Source organism: Pezoporus wallicus, unplaced genomic scaffold (genome assembly GCF_028554395.1).
Source record: "Pezoporus wallicus isolate ANWC-B61680 ecotype Strahan unplaced genomic scaffold, APGP_CSIRO_Pwel_v1 scaffold_7107, whole genome shotgun sequence".
In the NCBI taxonomy this organism is placed as follows: domain Eukaryota; kingdom Metazoa; phylum Chordata; class Aves; order Psittaciformes; family Psittacidae; genus Pezoporus; species Pezoporus wallicus.
In genome coordinates, this window is record NW_026642114.1 from 5,668,844 (window position 1) to 5,686,181 (window position 17,338).

At 42.6% G+C, this 17,338-nt stretch overlaps 1 protein-coding gene across 5 annotated transcripts in view; it reads right to left on the reverse strand.

Annotated features, from left to right (window-relative positions):
* OSTN (osteocrin) overlaps positions 1–17,338 on the reverse strand; it is a 104,288-nt gene that overhangs the window by 14,312 nt on the left and 72,638 nt on the right. The window contains exon 1 of one of the 5 annotated variants that reach the window (XM_057427326.1): positions 1,421–1,638. The exons of 3 other annotated variants lie outside the window; for them this stretch is intronic. The gene's annotated coding sequence lies outside the window, so the exon portion shown is untranslated. Of the gene's footprint in view, positions 1–1,420; positions 1,639–17,338 lie in introns of those variants that run through there. One more of the 5 variants, XM_057427329.1, reaches the window with a different exon arrangement.

Here is a 17,338-nt window from a genome sequence, read left to right on the forward strand (position 1 = left end):
TTGACTGAGATGAAAAAGAAAGTTGTAATCACTTGCAATCTTTTTCATGGTTAGTCAAGAGAACTCTTAAAACTGTTGTGTGGTTCATATTTTTAATTTGCTGTTTTAGAAGCCCAGAGAGGTACACTGGTCATTCATTCAAAGAGTGAAAACAAAGCCCTAATTTACTGAAATCAGCGTGGCAGGTATTTTCAAATATTGAGGAACACCTGGCCTGGCCACTTATATTTTGCAGTTTTCCCATCATTTACACCATATATTTGCCTGGTTTAAGGTGGATTACTTGACTGGTAATCCTCATTACATTTAAAGTGTTTTACAAGAAATGTAGATTGAGCTGAATTTTGAATACAGGTGAGCAGAGGCAGATACATGTAGTAATTTGCCTCAGGCTCTCTGAGTGAATCAGTGGGCAGGAGCACAATATGTTCCTGCAGCTCCTCAACTTTCAGTTCTGCACTCCCCATAAGCGGATGGAAATTCCAAATTGAAAAGCCAAGTAAGGAATGCTAAAGGCACTAAGTGCTTGTGCTTCAAAAATTAGTGGATTCTGAACTTCACTGTAGCCTCTGGACATCAAAACTAAAGGTTATTCACATGTATTTACTTGTACAACTCCAGTCTGGGAGGCAAAAAAAAACCAGTGAAATAGCTTTGAACTCAGAATGAAGAAATTACAATGACTATCACTGAATCAGAGTCTGCCTTCATTTACAAAGCCAAAGTAGTTAGATCATTGGGTAATTGTTCTGGGTAGGAATGTTTTTGCACGGTTATTCTATTATTGCAAGACTGTGGAAGAATCTGGATCAATATCTATCTAATATGGTATATAATAAAATCCTCTTGCAGGTTCATAAATGAAAGACATTCCATAAATCATTTATCTTGTGGTTTACCATACATTATATGCAGCAAACTTGTCTACCACATATGTTATTTAGCAATGCAAAGGAACTATTATGTCATAGTTTTTCAGTTTATATTAAAAGTAATATGCATTTGACAGTAACATACACAGAGGAAAGTCCATAACAATATAAACAGACAGCAGTTTACTGCAAAGCACTGCAAAAACATGGAAGTAACTAGTCACTGTTGTAAAATACACTGACACATTTAGTTTAAATATTGGCTGATTAACTGAAGGAACTGAGTTTCCACTGAATATTCTTAGTCCTGTTTTAGTACCAAAAATACTAGGTGATAAGCATCTTATTATCTTAACCCCAAAGTGGAAAAGAAGCTGTGCATTTCCCATCAGACATGGGCATGTGTATACCTTGTGCATGCCTGTTAATATCAAAACTTGAAAAAAGAAAAAATAAAAGGAAGCAAGCACAGAAGGGAAGAAAGCTTCTGTAAACAAAGCAGAAGACACAAAACATCCCCAGAACATCTCTGTCCTCGCTCCTCTTACCTTGCATTGGATACAAGAAATTCCAACCTTAGTGGTCCTGCTATGTTCTTCCCCCTAACTTGTCCCTAAAGTTCAGCTTTCTGTCAGAGTTTTTATAGTCTCTGCTGTAGGCTACAAACTCCAATCCCTGCCTTTGCTTTCTCTTACATCATTTCTAAAGATTTTCCACTGATCCTTGCCCTAAACCTTTCTCTGTCCTGCACTCTCACACACATACTTGCCTCACATCTGTTACATTTATTGCTCTGATCAAGATGATTAGGGTATAATTAAAGGTCTAGGTTTTTGTTGTTGGTGGGTGTTTTGTTTATTTTTTTCCTTTTTCTTTTAAGATTCAGACTGCTGTGGGAGGGAAAAGATTTTCAGCAGCATCTCCAGTCCTCTAACCTCTCGCGTCTGCAGTACAGAAACCTGATGTCCTGATACTTTTTTGGTGGTGTTTTTAACTTTATTTCTCAGTTACAACAGCAATAATTTTAGAAGGACTGCATTAACTTCAGGAAGAAATTAATTAGTGCATTTTAAACAAACGACACTATTGTAATGTAAGCATAAGAAAAGGAGTGTGTTTTGTGAAGCAAGTCACAAGAATTTAAGTCTTTGAGACACTTCATTTCAGTTACAGAAATGATTGCAAAGTGTGAGCTATGGAGTTGCCTATCTTCCCTAAGCAGTATCAGAGGACCTATTTCTTTCCCTGTTTGCCTCAGTAGAATAATACTGCCTCTTTTTTTTTAACTTCAGTTTTTAATTGATTCACACAGCAATTGCAGATGTGTTTTAGGGTCTAAAATTCCAGACTGTGCAGGCATCTTAACAGTTAATTCATAGTGACTTTATTCTCTGAATAGAAAGGCACAATACTTTCAAAATAGTTTTTACTCTGACTTGCTAAAATCTCTTCCCACAAGCAATGGAGAGCAAAAGGAAATTTCAAATGCAACTTTGAGATAGGTGGGGAAAATTCGCCAGCCAGGGAGCAAAAGCTTTGATTTCATCATCTGTCTTGATCAGAATGATTAGAGAAAAGTAAGAGTTTAGACATATTGTCCCACAGCTCATTTCTGAGATAAGGACGGCTGCATAACTTTGCAGAGCTGGCCTAAAGCACCAAATCAGGTTAGATAGTTGCAAAGCATGCTTTTGTCACACTGCCTGACTGAGATATCAAGGGGAAAAAAGAGTCGATGAAGAATGAGAAGCTGATTTTGCACAACACATGAGCACAACACAAATGTACAGCCCCAGAGAACAAGGAGAGGCAAAGCAAGAATTTCTATAGCATCTCTCAGTACAGGCAGATACAGGAGCAAAGCATGGCCTAGTGTGGTGCTGCACAAATAAGCACTAGCCACATGAGCACCCACACTGATGGCAGGCTGGAGCAGGTAGTTTGGGACCATTTTTGCCATTGCAGGGCACAGCAGAACAGTGATGACGGCTACAGAGATCCAAGTGGGCTCTGCAGATGCTAGAGTAGGAGCAGAAGTAAAAGGGGAGAGCCAAACAACGCCATACTGCTGAAACTCAGCTAAAAATGCTGCCACAGGAACAGAACTGGACTAATGCTCTCTTTTACAGTGCTACTTGCATTTAGACAGTGGCTTGTTGCTGGAATTCCAAGGACATTGCAGTACTTGACTGATGTCTATAAAACACGTGAGCAGGACCTCGTGGAAAAAAATGATAACCATGACCCAAACACAAGATATTATTAGATTCATGGGATACGTTTGCTACATACTATGAGGTGCTGCCTACTAGCTACTGCAGTTCTAGGCACTCGGTTTCTCTTTTTTCTATTGGAAAGACACAAGGCAGCAGGCACAGGCATGTACTCCTCTTGGGAGCTTTTATACAAACTCTATCTCAAGCTCTTCAAGCAGGATCTCTGTAGGTCTCCATTCTGTTACCACATTTGGTGGTGACGAGGTTAGTAGGAGGCATGGGATGCGCCAGTGACAGTAAGCTGATGACAGACAACTGAATGCTGGTTATGTGGTCATTTCAGTATTTCACAGCACAGGGTGAAGCATAGATAATGGCTGAGATTCACCTGGCCAAAGTTTAGCACCTCACCAGAGTGAGTGGAACAGTGGGATGAAGAAAAATCTGGAGGTTTCTGAAACCTACGGTTTCTATGCAACCATATTGTCATCTTCTTTGACTCCAATAGGATGTCTAAGACCTGGTATTAAAATTTGCTTTTAGGCTCTCCACTGATCAATGAGCTCACTCTGAGGCTGTGGCTTTTTCTTTTAGAAAAGCAACATGCACTTTTTCTATTTCAAAACCAATTTATCACTGTCCTCTCCCTACAGAAGCACACAATCAAAAGATTTCAGAAATGGTTGCTGATGCACACAGCTATCATCTCTGACTGGGAGGTGTGAAAGACTCAGATCTGAGCAATTGGTCATGTTCATGGGCTGCTACTGACCTTCGAATAGAATATATGTTACCAGCACACAGTGCTTTTCTCTGGAGAAGAAAAAAAAAACCCAAGAAAAGAGAATAGTGTGCTGGAGTGTTAACTTTTAATTTCCTGCTCTTAATCGACCAGATTTAGCCACAACTTACAGATACCTTTCTGACATTTTATGGAGAAGGCTGTTAAGGAAGACTTCCCAGATAATGAAAAAGGTTTATGGTGGTGATTTAGCTGGCAGAGTGCCCAAGAAACAGACATCCTCAGCACTGCTGTGGTTTAATTCTACTGTAAGTATAATTAAGTTAGGGCAACCAAGAGTTTGGAAGTAATCTTTATTGCCTTAACCATAAATGGATAAAAAACATACTGTGATTTTCTCAACTGTGAGGACAAAAAGAAGGAAATTGGAGGAGGTAAGGACACAACATATGATGGTTTTTGTGTTACAATTCAGAAGAAAGACAAACTTGCTTCCCTGCTGCCCTCATACTCTCACTGAGCAATTTTTGTAACTCTTTCAACATTAGTTTGTAAATCAGTTGAGCTGGCTCAATGTTTTCCTTAATTCCTTTAGTAGACAAGTTCTTATTCAGAGAGCAGGAGTTGGCAAAGGTTCACTTCTGTAGGTGTTGAGCAATCTTGCTCTTCATCATCCTTCCCTGTGGAAACTGTATCTGCGTTTGTCAGACGTTATCTTTAAAATCTGGTGAACACACATGCTTGCTAGTTTTCTTTATTATACTTTTAATCTTTTTCTTCTCCCGCTAAAACATGACCACCACAAATTTTTCAGTCAATACATCAAAGGGAATTTCAGAAACCAAGCTGATTCCCACCTATTTCTTGTGTAGATATACAAAGCCAGACAGCAGATGACTCACTGTAAAATAGAACTACGCAAAAGAGATGCTGCATTAACAATGTGCACGCATGTTTTTCCAACTGAAGGTACATTCTACCTTGGAAGGAAAAACTATGTTAAGACAGCTTTTTTTTTTAAACCTGCAAACTATCATAGTAGCTTTTGCTGTGTCACTTCTATTTCTGATGACTCCTTGCAGCTAGATAGACTGCAAGAAGCAAAACCCACCAAGAGAAGGTAGCATATAAAACTGAACAGTAACATTCTTCAGGAATGTTAGGTTTTCTACTAGCAGTTTCTATATATGTATTTTTTAAAAGTCCTTTGCTAGAATTAAGTGCTTGCGACAGGTGCTGGGTCATGACATAGAAGAACCCATAAAAAGCACTCACAAAACTAATAAAAAATCCCCCAAAAGGTCAGTTTATTGAAATGCAGGTTTTTATGTAACAGTCATGCTATGATGCAGAAAGATGTCTTGGGAAATATAAGAGACAATTTATCTTTTCTGCCCATGGCACTAGTTTATGGCTTATAGTCCAAGATCTCCACAAAGAGTGAAGATGACCAAGAAGAGTGACAGGGGCTTTTGTGCTGTGGACACAGTGGTCCGCAAGCCAAGGGTAATAAAACCACACAAAGAGGTCTCGGAGTATTAAGGAAATAGTAACAATTCTGGGATAATATTAGCCTGGTCCTAATTCAAGCTGGTAAAACGGAAATGAAAATAAGTAGACTGTGTTTCCATCCCCTCTAGCTATGTTATGTAGAGTCAATGCTAAATGCAAAGGTAAACTAAGAACCAGCCCCATCTTTCCGTGCTAAGAGGGAAGAGAGGGATTGCTGCTAATGTTTTCACACTGCCTCCCCAGTCAAAGACATAGAATCATAGAATCAGAATAGTTAGGGTTGTAAAGGACCTCAAGATCATGTGGTTCCAACCCCCCTGCCATGGGCAGGGACACCTTACGCTAAATCATATCACCCAAGGCCTCGTCCAACCTGGTCTTGAACACTGCCAGGGATGGAGCATTCACAACGTCCCTGAGCAACCCATTCCAGTGCCTCACCACCCTAACAGGAAAGAATTTCCTCCTTGTATCCAATCTAAACTTCCCCTGTTTAAGTTTTAACCCATTATCCCTTGTCCTGTCACTATAGTCCCTAATGAAGAGTCCCTCCCCAGCATCCCTATAGGCCCCCTTCAGATACTGGAAGGCTGCTATGAGGTCTCCATGCAGCCTTCTCTTCTCAGGCTGAACAGCCCCAACTTCTTCAGCCTGTCTTCATACAGGAGGTGCTCCAGTCCCCTGATCATCCTCGTGGCCCTTCTCTGGACTTGTTCCAACAGCTCCATGTCCTTTTTATGTTGAGGACACCAGAACTGCACACAATACTCCAGGTGAGGTCTCACAAGAGCAGAGTAAAGGGGCAGGATCACTTCCTTCAACCTGCTGGTCACACTCCTTTTGATGCAGCCCAGGATACAGTTGGCTTTCTGGGCTGCAAGTGCACACTGCCTGCTCGTGTTCATTTTCTCATCAACCACCACCCCCAAGTCTTTCTCCACAGGGCTGCTCTGAATCTCTTCTCTGCCCAGCCTGTAGCTGTGCCTGGGATTGCTCTGACCCAGGTGTAGGACCTTGCATATGGCATGGTTAAACTTGATGAGGTTGGCGTCAGCCCACCTCACAAGCATGTCAAGGTCCCTCTGGATGGCATTCCTTCCCTGCAGCATATCAACCGAACCACACAGCTTGGTGTCATCAGCAAACTTGCTGAGGGTGCACTCAATCCCACTGTCCATGTCAGCGACAAAGATGTTGAACAAGACCGGTCCCAACACCAATCCCCTGAGGGACGCCACTTGTTACTGGTCTCCAGCCGGACATTGAGCCATTGACCACAACTCTTTGTGTGAGGCCATCCAGCCAGTTCTTTATCCATTGAGTGGTCCATCCATGAAATTGATGTCGCTCCAATTTAGAGACAAGGATGTTGTGTGGGACAGTGTCGAACGCTTTACACAAGTCCAGGTAGATAACATCAACTGCTCTACCCCTGGCCATCAGTTCTGTAGCCCCATCATAGAAGGCCACCAAATTGGTCAGGCAGGATTCCCCTTAGTGAAGCCATGCTGGCTGTCACCAAGCACCTTGTTGATTTTCATGTGCCTTAGCATGCCATCCAGGAGAATCTGCTCCAAGATTTTGCCAGGCACAGAGGTGAGACTGACTGGTCTGTAATTCCCCGAGTCATCCATTTTCCTGTTCTTGAAAATGGGGGTTATATTTCCCTTTTTCCAGTTGTCGGGAACTTCACCTGACTGCCATGATTTCTCAAATATGATGGCCAGCGGCTTCGCAACTTCCTTCACCAGCTAAATGTGTCCTAATGTCACCTGTCACTGAAATAAACTCTTCTTGACCCATGACCCTTTGTGGCATGGTTCACAAAGCACAGAGCAGCACTGTGTGCATCTTGGCTGCAGAGCACATACTCCAGCTCCAGAGCTAATTGTAAATGTGGCAATGTAGTACAGCACTGAGTGCAAAGCGGCAGTTTAAATTCAAAGACATGCACACAAGAAGAGAATACTTTTCTGTGTTGAAATTCTGTCCTGGCCTTACACTTTTTTTTTCCACAAAACTGATCACCATTTTCTGTGCAGAGCTGGGATGTGGACTTTGGTTCATTGGCACCAGGAAAAAGGACATGGAAGAATGAAAGAGACAGCTAAGCAGCAAAATGATAATAACAGTCTAGGGGGAAAGGGGAACGTGAGTTATATTCTTCAGACAGAAACCAGTGGTGTGGAAGCTGGGGACAGAAACCCATGGACCACTCACAACATCCCAGGATGCTGCAGGAGTTGTTGCCATTAGTTTCTCACCTGAAATGCAGGTAGAGGAATATGAAGTCATATGAAAGGTGGGGCTGGGCATCTGTTTCTCACTGGAAGCAATTTCTGCACCAAATTATGTTAATAAGGAAGCTACCACACCCACACACCCCCCATTCCTGGTAAATCCATCCCTGGAATGGTGACTTGTACAGCGGGACCATTCGGTGCTAGAAGACATTAGAGCAAGCTGCTAGTGTAAACCTGGAAGATTAGAACAATTGATGCTGACTGATTTGATTTCCTCTCCTGTTTTGGTCTAGTTTAAACATACTTATGGATTAGTTCCTGCAAGGGACAGCACAAACAAATGCTATACCAGAAATTAAGGTCTGGTTATTTCTAAGAACTAAAGATCTCATGACAGTTTGCGTTGGCCAAATTCTCCTACATTACTGGGTCAGATTTCTTCTGTCACTCCAACTAGACAGAGACCTTTGCTTGTCAGACTCTGCACCTTTCTGCAGTGAATCTGTAATTTGTTAAACAGCTGCAGCATCGGAACTGGATTAATCCAGGATAATCCGGCAACCATTTTCTACTGCAGCACAAACATTAATCAGTCAGTCATCGCCCTCTGGAGGTGGCCACGTTGTGGGTAGAGCTGATTTGGGTTTGCTGTAAATGAGTTATCTGACAGACCTAGCACTTCTGTCATGCAGCAAGAGGAAGGTATTTGCTGATTAGAGTAGATCCATATACTGTTACAGGAAGAAATTACTGAGCTCTGAACTGTCAGCTCCTCGATTATTCCTTCCCTCTCTCACCTGGGAGGTCATCCAATTTGCAGCATTTTGTATTCATATATTTTGCAGTCATAGTACTGCAGAGAGGAGTGAAACACAGCAAGAGAACTATATGACACAGCTACAATGAAAAGCAGTAAAAATAACCCCGAATAAACTTCTTCTACAGCTTATTTTTTTCTCCAGCAATGTGCATAAATTAAACCAGTGCACAACTGCATTAGTTAATTGTGCCCATGCAAGCTGAATATGTTATGACAGAAGCAGGAGGCCTTTATGTATAAACACAACCACGCACTCTCTTTTCTTTCCCTTGACTACTATAGGTAAGAAATTTTTAAAGGAAGACTATAGAGTGATGAATAGTAAGTAACTCACAATATAATCAAATGACGAATATACTGTTTCATGTGTGCAAAGACCTTGTTTGAATAGGTGAGTATTTATTTAAAGAGAAACTCTTCTGTGCAGAGAAAGAGTCAGCACAGGTTCCTGGAGGCAGGAATAACTCATGGCCAGGTTTCCCCAGACATATCCTCTTTTTTCCAGCTGGAAATTCTGTCTAGGTGGAATTCAGCAATTTTTCACATTTTCTTCTGGCAGCCTGGCTGCATGCACTGCCTTGCCTACATATGGAGGGATTCTCCAGGTATCCACACAAATGTACAGACCATCTGCACATGTGCATCTCCGTACCTGAACATACATTTCTGTTGGCCACATTTAAACAACAACAAAAAAAAAAAGAGCAGAAGTCCAGAATCCCAGTAACCATTTCATTGAGAACATTACCCTGGGACTCGGGAGAGCTGTGTTCTGTTACAGAACCACAACAAGGTGGAGACTGGAAGGGACCTCTGGAGGTGGCCTAGTGCAACACCCATACACAAAGCAGGGTCAACTAAAACAGCTTGGTAGGGGCTGTGTTGAGTTTTGAATAACTGCAAAGATAGAGACTCCACAACCTCTCTAGGCAGCCTGTCCATTGTTCTGTCACTGCCACAGTAAAAATAAACAACAAAACCCCAAACCAAAATCTGATGTTTAAGTGGAATTTCCTGTATTCAGTTTGAGCCCTTTGCTTCTTGAACTTTTATTAGGCACTGCTGAAAAGAGTCCGGCTCTGTTTTCTTTCTCCCCCATCAGGTTTTTATATGCATCATTAATTTCACCCCTGCTATAGAACCCCAGCTTGCTCAGCTTCAGCTCATATGTGCCAGATGCTCCAATATGCGGTCCTTCCAGTATGTCCATGCCTCCCTCGTACTGGGAAGCCCAGCACTCAGGATACATGCATACACTAACACAGCCTGGGATGCTGCTGGCCTACTTTGCTGTAAGGGCACTAATGGCTCACGGTCAGCTCACCCGCCTCAGGTCTTTTCTGAAAGCCACTTTCCAGACATTCATCCCTCAGCTTGTGTAGGTGCGTGAGGTTAGTCTCAGCTTCACTTCTGCTTTCACTAGATGACCTTGGATTCAGCTCTCTGAGCCTTAGTGTCCAAAGTGACAATGCTCCTGGCCTTCTTTTATAAGCAGTTTTCAAATTTTGGTTGTCCGAGGTGGGTGTCGTTTTCATTTGTCCTTCATAGGTAACTACCTTATCATCCTCTGTCAATGTGTGGCAGCTCATATTGACAACACTCATGGAATGTGGGTTTTTATAGCAGTCACTGTCCTGATGCTTAGGTACCTTAGATATATTTACCTTCTCTGCTGCAGTGTCCTTTCTTTAGGAACTTACACACACACATCATTTTACTACACTATAGGTCTAGAAACCGAGGCAGAATACTGAGCACTGTATAGTATGCTATACCTAGGAGCTATAAAGTCCTGTTCAGAACATTATGACATGGAAAATGCCCTTTCATATTCCAGTTTTCCCCTCTGTGGCAGCTTTATCCTAGCCTATCCCAGAAGCCAGGAAGAACCTCCAGTTTTGTTCCTGTAGGGAGTGCAGGGCAGTGAACATTATCTTCTTCCCTTCTGCATGGAACTGAACAATTTGTGCTGGATTAAAGCTGAGAGACTGCCAGCCTCAGAAAACTCAAGGTCCTAACATTGACTGCTTACTCTTACTGTGTGTTTCCTTGTCCTTCTCTGCATCATGCCACACACTGCCAGGTCCTTCCCCTCTGTAAGCCAATGTTTGTCTTTCGTGAGGATCTCTGCCCTGAAGCAAACTGGATTTCTTCATGGGTTTTCCTACCACCATTTGAAGTTACAGTGTCCAAGCACTTTGGAAATAAACAATGATTCATATATTTTCACAACACCTTTAGGGGCAAAGAATTACAATTATCCCCTGCCAAATTTCTAAGCCTAGCTCTAAAAGCACAGGTTTGTCACAGCTTCACAACATAACTCTTTCCCTAGTCATGTGCAGCAGAAAGCAGGCTTGTACCATGCAAAGCATTAAGTCACTATAACTATAGGCATTGCTGTTGGCATACTAATGGAGCTGCATAAATCGCTATTGATTTGTGTGAGCAAAGTAATCCTCTGGGCTTTGGTTATTCACGCCAACCTGGGCTATGTCCAAAACCCACATACTGCCCTTCCTGAGACGTGGCTGCTCTCTGAGCCTGTTCAGTGCCTCTCCCCGCCTGTCCCTTTGTCTTCACCTTCACAGAGGGCCTCCACATCTTCTACAAGAACATTAGGAGAAGGGACAAAACCACCTTCCTTCCACTGGGTTGACCCATTTATCCCAGGTGTGAATCAACTGAATTGCCTCTGGGAAGAGGCTGGCCCTCTACCTCTGTAAGGGCAGAAATACTGGATTTGTGCTTACTTTACAATTAGACTTGGAACCCAGAAGCAAGCACATAATATAGTTTCCTATGTAACCATGTATTTATTTTGGTTATGTGAGGCTTCAAGACAAATCCGAAATGGTGCTGGACTGTGCTGCTGCCCTCAAAAGAAGTTTGTCAGCAGAGTAACAATAATGTTCTGCTGAAAATGATGTGCTGGGCTTTCTGGTCAGCTTTTAGGTTTGAATGCTTCTTTTCCACTTTGATATTTGAGTCCTCCCTTCAAAGCAAATCCTTCGAGTGTGTACATGGCTTTCCAAGCAATGGTCATGGGAGGACATAGACAGGCCCAAAAAAGATGCTGATGGCATCTGAAAATGATTTGCAATCTCTTAGCCGCATGAGCTCAGTCGCATTAACATAGTGATTTAAATACTGTGGATAGCTTTTCTGATGTTCTTTTAGAAATTTCTTATTGGGATTATTAAGCATCCAAAATATATTTAAAACCAACCAACTGGTGGAATGAAACAGAGCAGATAATACTGACTAAGCACTCCAAGCCATGTCTTCCAGCTCCAACTCAAACACACTGCCACCAAGCACACAACCCCAGTGACCAGATGGGAGAGGATCTGGAACTGGGCTACTGAACCGTATCATGTCACAGAAGTTGGGATGTCGCATCACAAGATGTTTCATGGGTCTGAAACATCTACACTCCCCACAGCCCAGCTTTGCTGTAGAAAAGCCTAATTGTTAGGAGCAGGGAGTGCCCATTTCATTGGGATGAATTTGGTTCTCACTAGACCAAACAACACTAGCCGACAAGCAGAAAATACAGCCAGCTACCAGCCAGTCCTGGTCTTCTCATCCTAGGCACAGGACTGGCTTTGATTCAGCCAGTTATTCCATTATAAACGGAATATTCCATTATAAATGGAATAACTACTCAATTAGGTCAATAGCCCTGACAGCAGAATGTGCTATCATTGCACTGATGTCAGTGGAGCTCTCCATGATTTCACCAGTACTTACAAAACCAAAGGCTGGCTGCACAGAATGAAAGGTGAGAAAAATCAGACACTGCTTCTTCAAGGCTTTTTTATCACACACAGTCAGTACCTGAAGCATCTCAGTCCTACCCTTCTTCCACCCCATTTCCATGTGGTTTCTTAGACCAAAGGATGCCTTTTATTATTCAGTGATTTTTTTCCCCTTCTCTTCATCTCAGGCAGGTCCCTCTGCTGCCACACAAATAAAGCAAGGTAACCAGCACTGTCCTCAGGGAGCAGCCAAGGTTAATGAGCAGTATTTGACTCTTGACTGCAAACCTCTCCCTTTGCCTGGTACCTGCGTAGGCCCTCAAGGCTTCAGGCAGCTGAGAACAGCAACCTGTCTCTCTCCAGGTTGCCTTCTGGGGTATATGGGAAACACCCAGTGTCACAAAAAGGTGTTTAAGCTAAATGTACAGCCACATAGTTAGAAAGCAGAGAAACCTCAGCCTGGAGCTGACAGTGACAGATGACAGTAGGTGCTGTGAGTGTTTGCTGCTCCTCACATTACCCAAATGTCAGGATTTTAAGGTGATGTTATTAAAGCACCACAGGAGTGCAAAGATCTGTGTAAACTGAGAGGATAATCACCATGCAAGCAGAGAATGAGCTGTTTAATTGTGTTGAAATTATGCTATTTGGTATCCCCCTAATTTGTCACATGACTTGGTACACTAAAAAACCCCCATATTGCTTTTATGCTCTGGGTCCATAAAAATTGTTTTTCCTGCAGCAGACAATGATTCGTAAAATGGCTTTTCTTATTCCCAAACCACCCCAAATATTGCAAATTAGTTTCCATGAATTAGAAGTGGTTTAGAAATAACCTTGGCTCAGGGACTGGTACTGTTATGGTTTTTTTTGCTGCCATGACAGCTAGCTGGGGGAAGATAGCTATTTCTAAATTACTCTATTTTTACATTAATATTTATTTTAGTGCAAAACAGCAGTAGAAGCAGTATTATTTCTGTTGCTTGTTCTGGAGCAAGACTGGTTCCTAGGAACCACAACTTTTCATCATCTGCACACAGGCATCCCTTGAGATGTCATATGGAAGTATGTCTACTGCCTCTCCAGTCCCAAGCCCTACTATCACTGTGTGGGTGCAGGGAGCAATCCGTTTTCTCCTCTGTGCTAGGCACTACCAGCAGAAATATATCACACTTTACTACAGAGAGCCTTGCATGGCAAAAACCTACAGCCCAGTATCATGGAACGGTTTTAGTTGGAAAGGACCTTAAAAATCATCTGGTTCCAACCCCCCTGCCATGGGCAGAAGAAAGGGGACAATCTGTTCCTGGGGGGGCTTGACCCTCCAGTCCTTTTGCTAGGAGCTGAATGTACTAAAGAACTGAACGACAGAAACTATCCAGTTAAAATTATCTTCGGTAGTAAAAAATATTTTCCTTCCTAAAATAAAATTACCTTCCTAAAAAAATTGATTCCAAGTAGCAGAGAGGTCACATAGACCAAGGTGGCCTTTTTCATGATATTAACAATGGCTGAAAAAGATAAAGCTAGGAATTGAGGAATTGTCATTTCCCAGGAACCTGTCAGCTGGCTATGAAATGGTGATCACTGCTGTTCACTGTAGCTCAGTGCTAGATTTGAATCCACTGTGCAGAATTTCAAACTGCAATACTTGGTTTAGATACTTAAGTCAGGAGCACTAATACTCAAAACCACAGGTGTTCAAGCTCAGAGGGGTTGAAGAGCATCTTTGTGTAAAGCTTTACTATGTAGATAGATTCAGAGTTGTCCCATCCCTGTCCAGTTCTGTTCAACCACATTCTAGTTTGAAGGGTACAGAAACACCAAGAGGAACAACTAAAGAAAGGTCCTCTCAGCTGCTGTTATAGTCTCTTTGCTCCTCTTTTTATGTTTTGACTGCTCAGTGCCTCCGACAGTGAAGACTTGATTTTGCAGTAGACTAGAGATGGCAGCAACAGAAGGAAGCAGGGAGGTCCTACCTGCCCTATACCGATACTAGGTGTGACATTGCACCAGGTGCTGAGCACTTCCCAATCTGCAAACAGAAGAGCTTAGGCTGACGACTATGGCACCTCTGGGTATAGGATTAGATACAACATATTCAAAGCTTTTGTTTCTTTAGTGAGGACCCAAATTTGGTGTCTTCCGAGTGTTCTGAGGACCCAAGCATTAATTTGTCTTGGTCATTTCACTGGGTTCTTCACACTTTGGAAGATCAAATGTGCAATTTGGGGGTTTTCAGAGAAATTGCAAAAGTGATTTAATGGCTCACTTAAAAATTTTGAAAGAGGTATCCAACAGCCTATAGGGGATGGGCAGGGGGAGAGGTCTCAGAAAGAGGGGAAGGGAAAAAGAAAACAAATCAGGAGAGGCACAAGACCAAACTGTATTCCAAGCACACACAGTGGAAAATGCTGGACACTGCCAGCAGCTAATAATCCATATTCTTTCTATGCACTGACCTCTTCTGAGAAAAGGAAAGAATTTAAAGGAGCGTCAATGATAACTGTACACATTCTGGAAGCAAAGCTGAAAGAGCTGCCAGGAAAAATCACCCTTCTCATTACAGAGCCTTTAACACGTTCCCTTCCCCTTCCGCCTGGGCAGCAGAAGAAGGGGGAGAGAGTGAATGATTCTTGCCTGCAATGCAGTCAGCCTCAGCACAGCAGAATGATGGACATTAAATCTGAGTGTGAGTGTGGCAGAAGAGATGCGCGTTACTGGAAAAGCCCCTGTAGCACACCGAACATGGTCACCCAGGTAGGCACAGCAGCTTTCTGGAGAGCATGTGAACAGAGCAAGCATTATACCCAAGGAAGTTTCAAAGTGTAGGTCACTTGCTCCTTCCCTCCCACAGTCAATGCACTGCTTTAGGTACTGCCCTCCAAAGAACTGGGAATTAAGGAAATCATCCTCAATGCTTTTTTAAAAAATCACAAACTTCACCCTTTTTGCATGCTCCAGATGGCTGTAGTAGCAACAACAGATTCACCGAAATATTGACAGCTAAATTGACAGATAACATAAATGTGTGCAGGGTTTATTTTCTCTTGCTCTTTACACAGCTATGTTCTCATACATGCACTCTGCATTGTACTTTTCCTTTTGTGCTGTTCCATACCTACCCTTTGCCCCAGCGAAATGAAAGCCATGTTCATTTTGCACACCCATTTTACACCAGTTTTGTTTAGACACTTTTTCTGTCCAGCTTACACACTGATTAGGTCTGATCTGCACAGGTAAACAAGATCGCAAAATCTATTCCCAAAATTTCCAAGGGAGGATATTCTTGCCTACTCCAGCTTTGCATTTGGCACGCTTGCCACAGTCATTGCAGCGTTGAGGTAGTGTCAGTACTTCGAGTAATGAACTAGATATTCTTTAGTGCTGATGAAAATCCTAAGAAATTCACTGAAATCAATGGAGATGTTCCAGATGAGGGAGGCATAAGGCTCAACAAAAATAATGGAGTAAAACCCACTCACAGATGCGGAAGATGTCGTCCAGATGGTTAAGCTAGCCTGGTGTCTGTCATGAGCACATCCCTTCACACCCATACAAAAACCTTTTGTACTGCAGCTTTAGCCCATGACACTTATCTCCCTGTCACTGGTCCAAAATTGCTGACTTTCACTAGGTGAAAGCTTAACCACTGATATTACCTAGAAAATACGTATGGGGAGATGTTCAGCAATGGTACCCCAAGTGCCATGGCTTGTGGGCTGCAGAATGAACCCCACCAGCGGGGTCAGAGGGGATGCTTAGAGCTGGGGCTGACCCCCACCCTCTGCACAGGGAAAGGCTGAATGATAAACCAGCAAAATAAGTAAAAGGTTCTTTACATCTCACAGTATTATTTTGGTGTTATAGCTTCTTTTCTTTGCAGTAGCATTTACTTTGGTGTAGCTGAAATGAAGATGTCATCCAGGAGAATGAGAGGACTCTGAGATCAGCTGAAATCAAAGGAAACACTGCTGTACTCCACCAGCTCCCAGTGGGGCAAGTCAGCACAAATACCCTGAAAGTGGAGACAGATCACCATACAGAACTGCACAGATGTTCACAATGACTTTAAATCAACTAAACTTTCCATTAGTTAAATTTGGCCAATAACCTTGGCTGGAGCTGAGCTGACCTATGTCAAGCTGGAATCCTGCCTTACAACAAGTTCTCTACAAGTCTTCAACAGAGCGCTGGACCCGCCTGCACTGAGCGTGACAGGTAAGCTGCTGATGGGATAGAGTCTGAAGTCAAGCAAATAGGTCCAAACAGAAACCAGAGATTTGGCTGCAGCTGCAAAAGAAAGGATACCCTGAGTTAGGCATTTAACCATCTTAACCCACTTTGGACAAGTGCACCTGGACTAAAGAGGCAAGCTGGTGGGCCCTCGCATTTCTTCGGAGAACAAACATCCGGATGCAATGTGCACACCTTGCTCAGATTTGCCTATCAGAACATTAATCCAGCATGACAAAAGAAATTAAAAGCCCAAGTCACCAGCCATGGGGCTGCTGTAACCAGGCCCTTTGGCTACTTTAGGGAGTTTACTAGTTGTGTATAAATAAACATGGAAGGCTCCAATACTGCAGCAGTTTAACAAAGTGCTAGAATCCCTTCTGAAATGTTTATGAGGTGAAAATAAGTAAGCAACCTCCACAAAACCAGCTGACATTTTTCAACAAGGCTTCTCATCTCACAGAGTCTGTTATTTTACATGAAGATTTTAATATAAAAACTGCCTTTCTGAGCTATGCGGATGGGAAGGCTGCTGGGATTCTGGGCTGACATCCCAGGAACCACAATAGATTGCCTGGTATTCACAGTCGAGTTTTCTAATAAGGTGGTACACAATTCCAAAATGTCACTGCACAAGTGGTGATTGGTGGAGTTATTTTAAGGCAGTGGTTCAGGAAGGCGCTTAGACTTGTTGCGCCTATTCATGAATCGACAGACATGCATTCCTTGAGTTTTCTTAAGACCCTACTGTGAAGAGAGACTTTAATGGCAAAGACAGATCCGGGATCAGTTACTGGAAGAGATTTTTATCACTTGATTTTCTCTTTGCACTGGCGTCAATTAGGAAAAAAAAAAAAGTTAAAAATACAAGGAGGACAAAAGCAGAGCAAAGCCTGAACTGAGCCATATAAAGCAGCTTCTGCCTTAGAGCAGTGG